Genomic DNA, 7,629 nt, shown 5'->3' with positions numbered 1-7,629 from the left:
AAGTCCTCTATGGATCGATACCCGACTTACTCAATTTCTCTTAAACTTGGGATAGTTAGGTTTATAAATATTATTTTTGGTAGTTAAGGACCCAAGCCTTGGCGAGCCTACCAAATTTTGGCGTCGTTGCCAGGGACTTGGCTACGGTTATAAGCCAACTTTCGCTTTAGAGTATTGTTGCCTAGTTCTTTTGATTTGCTTTCCTTTTGTTTTCACTTTCATAATTTCTATTTTCTTTATTTTTTTTGTTTTTTTGTTTTTGAAGTCTGAATCTGTGTGCTTATACGTGTGTATGTTTGGTTTGCATTCTTTAGAACATGAGATAATTCCCATAGATCTTGAGATTGAAAAATCCCGTAGGTCTCTTAGGAAACCTATCTTTAATCCGAAGAAAGATGAGTCTTCTAAACTAAAAGCAATGGCCGAAGATAACCCACTGATTCCCGCCAAACAAATCTTGGAACCCCATGCTCCTCACCTACGTGTGGTGGGAGAGCAACACTTGTTGCCTCTTAGGGACTACTTTGTGCGTAATGCATACACTTCGCCATCCTGCATCCGATTCCCAAATGTTCAGGCGGCCCAATTTGAGATTAAGACTTCAATCATCTCGATGCTACCCAACTTTCATGGGAATTCTACTGAAAATCCTTATCAGCATATAGATAAGTGCTTGGAAATCTGTTCCACCATATGCATCCCTAATTTTAGTGATGATGCTCTTCGTCTTAGGCTTTTCCCATTTTCTCTAAAGGATAAAGCCAAATATTGGCTAATGTCCTTTGAATCGAACTCGGTGACCAACTGGGTCACCATGCAACATGAATTTATTAAAAAGTACTTCCCAGTCGGGAAGACTAACCAACTTTAGAAAGCCACCACAAGTTTCTCACAAATGGATGGGGAACTCTTTTTCGAGAGGTTGGAGCGCTTTAGGGACCTGCTCCGTAAATGCCCACATCACCAGGTCCCCAAGTGGCAATTAGTCCAAACTTTCTACAAAGGGTTGGTTGAGTAAGATAGGTTTATGGTTGATGCATCGTGTGGAGGTACTTTCCTCACTAAGCATGAGAATGAGGCTTGGATTCTCTTTGAAAATCTAGCAGAAAATTCTTAGAAGCACATGACTGCCACTCGTAGACTACCTAATCCATCAAATTCCAAACCAAAAGGAATTTATGAGTTGGCCACTGGCCAAGACCTAGCCCCAACCTTGCATGCCATATCTAAAAAGTTAGATCAATGTTTGTCCTTAGGACCGTAGACAATAGCGTGTGCAGAGGTTTGTGCAATCTGCTCCGACCCTTCCTATACATGTTACAATTGCCCTCACGCACATTCCTAGCTTGAGCTTGTGCAAGAGGAAGTAAAGGCCACTCACAATTGGTATGATAAGCCATCTAACGACCGTTATTCGAATACCTACAATCCCGGGTGGAAACAACATCCTAACCTCTCTTGGAGGCCGCAAGCTCCGGGTTTTCAAAGCGAAAGACCTCAACAAAACCCTAATGTTGTGCCTCTATGCCTATATCAAAATTTCCAAAACCATCTGAACTCAACCCCTTGACCTTTAACCATTTAGCATCCGCCTTCACCTTAATCTAAATATGATTCATTCTAAGAGACAATGTTGACAACGCTTAAGCAAATTGAAGCTGACCGTCAAGTGGACTCCTTCACTCCCATTCCCAATCTATTGCAATGGTAGAAACCGCCAAGGGATAGCTAGCTGCTGCTTTAAGTCGAAGGGATGAGGGTAAGTTACCAAGTTAGCCCATAGTAAATCCAAAAGGGTAGTATGGGGTAGAATGTGAATTGGATGTTGGACCCTCATCATACTCTGAGTACGTCCAGGTGGTAACCATATCTCAAAATAGAAGGATGACAGCCAAACAAGGTGAGGAGCAACTGAGCACGGGGGAGACCCAAGATGAAAAATTGGAAGTACCTAACGTGGATTCATGTACTCTCTCTTCCTCTAGTTGGGTACACAAACCATTGAATCTCACACCCACCACCAGAAGAACCACACCTCACTTTGCCCCCTATAGGGATTTTCGTAGCTACTCAGTGTCACATCCAGCAACCTCACTCGCACCCTCTATATTTAGGAAAGCGGCTTCCATCGAGTCCATCTGGCACATGTTTAAAAAAATATGAATGTATAAGTCTCTCCTTGATGATATGAAACAATCACTTGCATTCATAAAGTTTCAAAGGGACTTTTCAACGTAAGAGACAGAATCAAGGGTGCACATGGATGGTTTGGTTAAGTAGGCCAAGCATATGAGTTCCATAATAGTAAAGTACCTTGTTCCTAAACTAAAAGACCTAGGCTCACTTAATATCTTGTGTGTAATTGGTAATTACACCATCGATAGGGCCTTTCTAGATTTAGGAGCAAGTTTGAACATTCTTTCATACTTGGCCTATGAGAAACTCAACCCAAGAGTGTTACAACCCACCTCGGTTTCCATATGCCTTACTGATCAATCTCTTAAGCAACCCAGGGTGTGGCAGAAGATGTGGTAGTCAAGGTGGGAGATTTCCATTACCCGTTGACTTTATTATTTTAGAAATGGAGACCTCTACCAACCTGATCCCTATCCTTTTGGAACGACATTCTTACCCAGGGTTAACACCTACATTCAATGTAGGATAGAGATTATGGACATCTCATGGGGCCATAAGAAATTTAGGATAAATATATTTAATGCTTCCCAACATCCTCTGAACATCGTCCAAGCTATGGACAAAGACGTAATTGATAAAATTATTAGGGAAACAACTCCTTCAATGCTATAAAAACACCCTTGGGAAATTATACTGTAGCTTGACAGCCCTACCCATGCTGAATTTGAGGATTCTCTTGAGTAATCTATGCTAAAACATGATTGGGACCCCAAATCTAAAATTAAGTTGGAGGTATGCAATCTCGGGTGTGAGGAAGAAACGAGAGAAACCAATGTTAGCTGGGAACTAGGATGAGTTCAAAATGAGCTTCAAAGTGTCCGACTGAAGATGGTAAACTTAACATTTTTGGGAGGCAACCCGATAAATGTCTGGCTGAAGACAGTACACTTAGCGCTTCCGAGAGGCAACCTAATAGTTTTTCACCTTTTCTTTAGTTCATGGAATGTTTAGAGTAGATTAAGTAGGGTTTAGTGCCTTTAAAGTAGGATTTAGGATAAGTGGAGGGCGACCATCATAAATATGGGCAACCAGGTCCATTCCTTACACTTTACCAGGACCTGAAATACTGCAAGGCTTGATGATGGCGGCGACTAGCACTACGCACTGGTGTGCCCTAGTCGACCAAGTTAACTTCATTTAAAATCTGGTTTCATTCCTAACATTTCAACTCCCGCCATTGTTCCCTCCTAGTCAATCCTCGTCGATCACCATAGAACCCTAGTCACACGTGTCCAACCCCCACCTCCGCTTCCCTACCACCTGTCCGACAGTTATGTCAAACTTCGGCCAGCACCTTTGGCTCACATCACTACTTCATGGCTTAGCCCTTCCTTCCTCCTCATCTCGTCCCTTTCCTGAGCCACACACCCAACATCAATGGAGCTGTGCTTGGGTACCAAGATCAAGGCGGAGCACGGCCAGCCCTCCAACACTTCGTCTCAGGCTCGCCAAACCAAGTTGCATCAGCAAAGTGCCTCCTCTACCAGACGAACAATGCGTTTAGGGCGGAAGCCATGAGTACCTTACATAGTCTTGCCCATGCCGGCTTTTGTACCACCCACCACTCTGAGCCCCATGATTTGGGACACCCTAGTTGAGGCACTCAGAAAGGTGGTTCGAGCTATAGCCAACCATACTAACCCTGGTTGTTCCACTGACAATTCGTTCCTCATTTCAAATTCAGATTCGACATCTGAAGAACAATGATCCTCCCTTATCACAACTGATTTTTGTTTTTGCCCACACCATGCTTTTGTTGGAGTCGTACTAACAATGCATTTGTCTAATATTTTGTACCTCTTTACTGAATTGTACATGGTGATTTTGGAATGCAAATGTCTTTTGTGCTATAGTATCTTCTTGCTTTCATGATTATTTTGGGTATTATATTTTGCAGGGCACTGTTTGCTCTTCTTGGCACCGTGCACTGTCTTGTCCCTTGCCTGGATCCTATTCTCCTTCAACACTTCAGTGAGGACACTGAAGTTGTAAGTTAGGGGTAGGGGGTAGTACACTGCATGGCATTATTTCATCCACACAAATGACACAATTTAAAATAAATAAATAAATAATTTTTTGCAATCAAATTCCAGGGAACCATGCTAACATATTTTATACCTTATACATACACCCATATAACCTAAAGTTACATGCATAAACTTTCTAATTATATGATTTCACTATACTCACCAATAATGTAGTAAATCAGTGGTATAAAATTTGCATAACATGGCTGACAACCTGACATTACTCTAAGTAATTAACCAAGTAAGTTGTTTGGGTTAATATTACAATGTAAACTCTTGTATTTACATGGTATTTCATGGGGCTAAGAACACACTTGCACATGATTTGTAACACTTAGGGTTTTTGAGAATACTAAGAGAACAACCGTGGTGACTATGACACCTTTTGAGGTATTTGAGCCATTTGTTCATTTCTCGAGTTGTTGACGTCAAACTCTGAGTTTACAAAACTCAACTATCCTCCTTTTACTAGATTTACTTTGCAAACTAGTCTTTGTTCTTGTATTTGCCAGCCTAGAGGTGACATCAAGTGGGGAGATATAAATCTAGGTCTTGTAACTTACTTAAGATAGAAAGGTTAAGCCAACCCTAGAGACTAACTTTTTCCATGGAATCATTTTGAGCTACACTCCCATTGGAAAACATGAAGATAGTATAAGAACGTGATGTTTGTTTTAGCTGACCACACAAGAGAAAAAGAAACTTGAGCAGAGAAAAAGAAAAACAACAAAAATATACACTTGCTCTGAGAAAATGTGAAAAGATCCATCTAAAAAATGACCTCGGTTTGTCGTAGTTTTGGTGCACGACATCTTTGATTTTGAAGGATCAAATGAACTAGCCAAGTGAAACCCTAGAAATCGTCGAAAAAGGTGTAGGAGAGTGATTGGGAGGTCTTTGATTCAAGGTAATTGGAATTTGTAATCAAAGGTAAACAAGAGTAGGAGCCTCAATGAGTGATGGAGTAGGGCTTAGTAGCCTGGAATTTGAAAAGTTAGGGTTTTTAGTGCTAAACATATATAGGACCCATGAGTTCAAGCGCCTAAATATTTGGCTCAGTCGCCTGATAATTTATGAAATTAATTTTTCAGCAAGCAGTAGCACATCAGTCGCCTGAGGTCTGATGGCTCAGGCACCTGATCCTTCAATTTACACTACTCAGTCACCTGAGCTTCCAAGCTCAGTCGCCTGACTCGCTTAATCTTTTAAAAATTCTCTTTTTACTCAACATTAACTCTTCTTAAACAAATTCCCTACTATGTAACAAACCTAGTTCTCTTCTTATGGATATAAATCTCTCTTTGGGAAGGGGTTTTGTGAAAATGTCCGCCCATTGGTCATTTGTATTTATAAATTCAAGTAATATGTCTTCTTTTTATATATATGATCTCTTAGAAAATGGTGTCTTATGTCAATGTGTTTAGTTTTTGAGTGTGATATTGGATTTTTAGAGATGTTTATTGCACTTGTGTTATCACAGTTAATTGGTATGGCTAAATATTCTAGATTATAGTCCTTTAATTATTGTTTCATGTACAAGGTTTGTGCACAACAACTCCTAGCTGCTACATACTCAGCTTCAACGGTGGATAAGGCTACGAAGTTTTGTTTCTTAGAAAACCAAGATACTAGGGATCATCCTAGAAAGTGACAAGTCCCACTTGTACTTTTTCTATCAATCTTACAACCCGCATCATTGACATCTGAATAACTAATCATTTCGAATATGGTCTCCTTAGGATACCAAAGTCCTTAATCAATTGTACCTATAAAGTACCTTAGGATTCTTTTTATAGCTATTTGATGTGATTCTTTGGGTGCTGATTGAAATCATGCACACATACATACGCTAAATATATGTCTGGCCTACTAGCTATTAGGTATAAAAAACTTCCTATCATACCTCTATAATATTTCATATCTACTGGTTTTCTTTTTCATCTTTATCGAGGCTTATGGAAGTACTCATAGGGGTACCTATGGGCTTACTACTTTCCATGTCGAATTTCTTAAGCATATCTTTTATATATTTGGATTGATTTATAAAAGTTCTATTCTTTGCTTGTTTGATTTGTAGTACTAGGAAGTAGTTCAATTCTCCTATCATGCTCATTTCAAATTCCTCTTGCATACATTTAGCAAATTCCTTACATAGATTATCATTAGTTGTACCAAATATGATATCACCTACATAAATTTGGATTATAAGCATGTCTTCTTTCTTAGTTTTGATAAATAAGGTACTCTCAACCTTTCCTCTAGAAAACCCCTTTTCTAGTAAGAATCCACTAAGTCTTTCATACCAAGCCCTAGCGGCTTGTTTCAAACCATATAAAGCCTTAGTTAACTTGTACACATAATCAGGTTTCTGAATGTCTTCAAAGCCCGATCGTTGTGCTACATATACCTCTTCATTTATAAAACCATTTAAAAAAGCACTCTTTACATCCATTTGATACAATTTGAATTCTATGAGATGCATAAGTTAAAAGCATTCTTATTGCTTCCATTCTAGCTACGAGAGCAAACGTCTCATCATATTCTATTCCTTCTTCTTAGTTGTATCCTTGAGCAACAAGTTTAGCTTTATTTCTTACCACAATTTCATTTTCATCCTTTTTATTTCTAAATACCCACTTAGTTCCAATGATTGAATGGTTATATGGTTTGGGAACTAATTTCCATACATTATTTCTTTCAAATTGATTTAATTCTTCTTGTATGGCTATTATCCATGAATCATCACTTAGAACTTCTTCAACTTTCTTTGGTTCATCTTGAGATAAGAAAGCATAATGATTCCATAGATTTTTCAAAGAAGATCTTGTAGTTATACCTTGTGATGGTTCTCCTATTATTTGATCTTTTAGATGATTTCTTACATATTTCCATTCTTTGGGTAATTCAGTATTTTCTACAGCATCATCATTTGATTTTACTTCATTTTCTTCTTCTTTTGCTTCTACTATTTCTAAGTCTTCTAGTTTTTGAGTAGTTTGAACTTCTTCACCTTTTATTGATTTATTGAATGGATTTTCTTCATCAAATGTTACATGAATTAATTCCAAAATTTTATGAGTTTTTTATTGTATATTCTAAATGGTTTGCTCTTTAATGCATACCCTAAGAATATACCTTCATTTGTTTTCGCATCAAATTTACCTAAATCATCTTTATCATTTAATGCAAAACATTTGCATCAAAAAACATGAAAGTAAGAAATGTCAGGCCTTCTACCTTTCCAAAGTTTATAGGGAGTTTTATTTAAACTTGATCTTATTGAAACTCTATTTATCACATAGCATGCGGTATTTACCACTTCAGCCCAAAAGTATTTTGGTAGATTATGTTCATTTAGCATCATTCTTGCCATTTCTTGAAGAGTTCTATTCTTTCTTTCAACAAC

The 7,629-nt window shown here is 38.4% G+C and overlaps 1 non-coding gene across 1 annotated transcript; it reads right to left on the bottom strand.

Annotated features, from left to right (window-relative positions):
- Window positions 1-863: 863 nt before the first annotated feature.
- Window positions 864-969, bottom strand: LOC131154677 (small nucleolar RNA R71). Its single transcript, XR_009136593.1, has one exon. It is a non-coding gene; the product is annotated as a small nucleolar RNA R71 (small nucleolar RNA).
- Between the last annotated feature and the right edge of the window lie 6,660 nt (window positions 970-7,629).

The sequence above is a fragment of the Malania oleifera genome, chromosome 4, assembly GCF_029873635.1.
Source record: "Malania oleifera isolate guangnan ecotype guangnan chromosome 4, ASM2987363v1, whole genome shotgun sequence".
Lineage (NCBI taxonomy): Eukaryota > Viridiplantae > Streptophyta > Magnoliopsida > Santalales > Ximeniaceae > Malania > Malania oleifera.
This window is presented reverse-complemented; position numbering and strand designations above follow the sequence as displayed.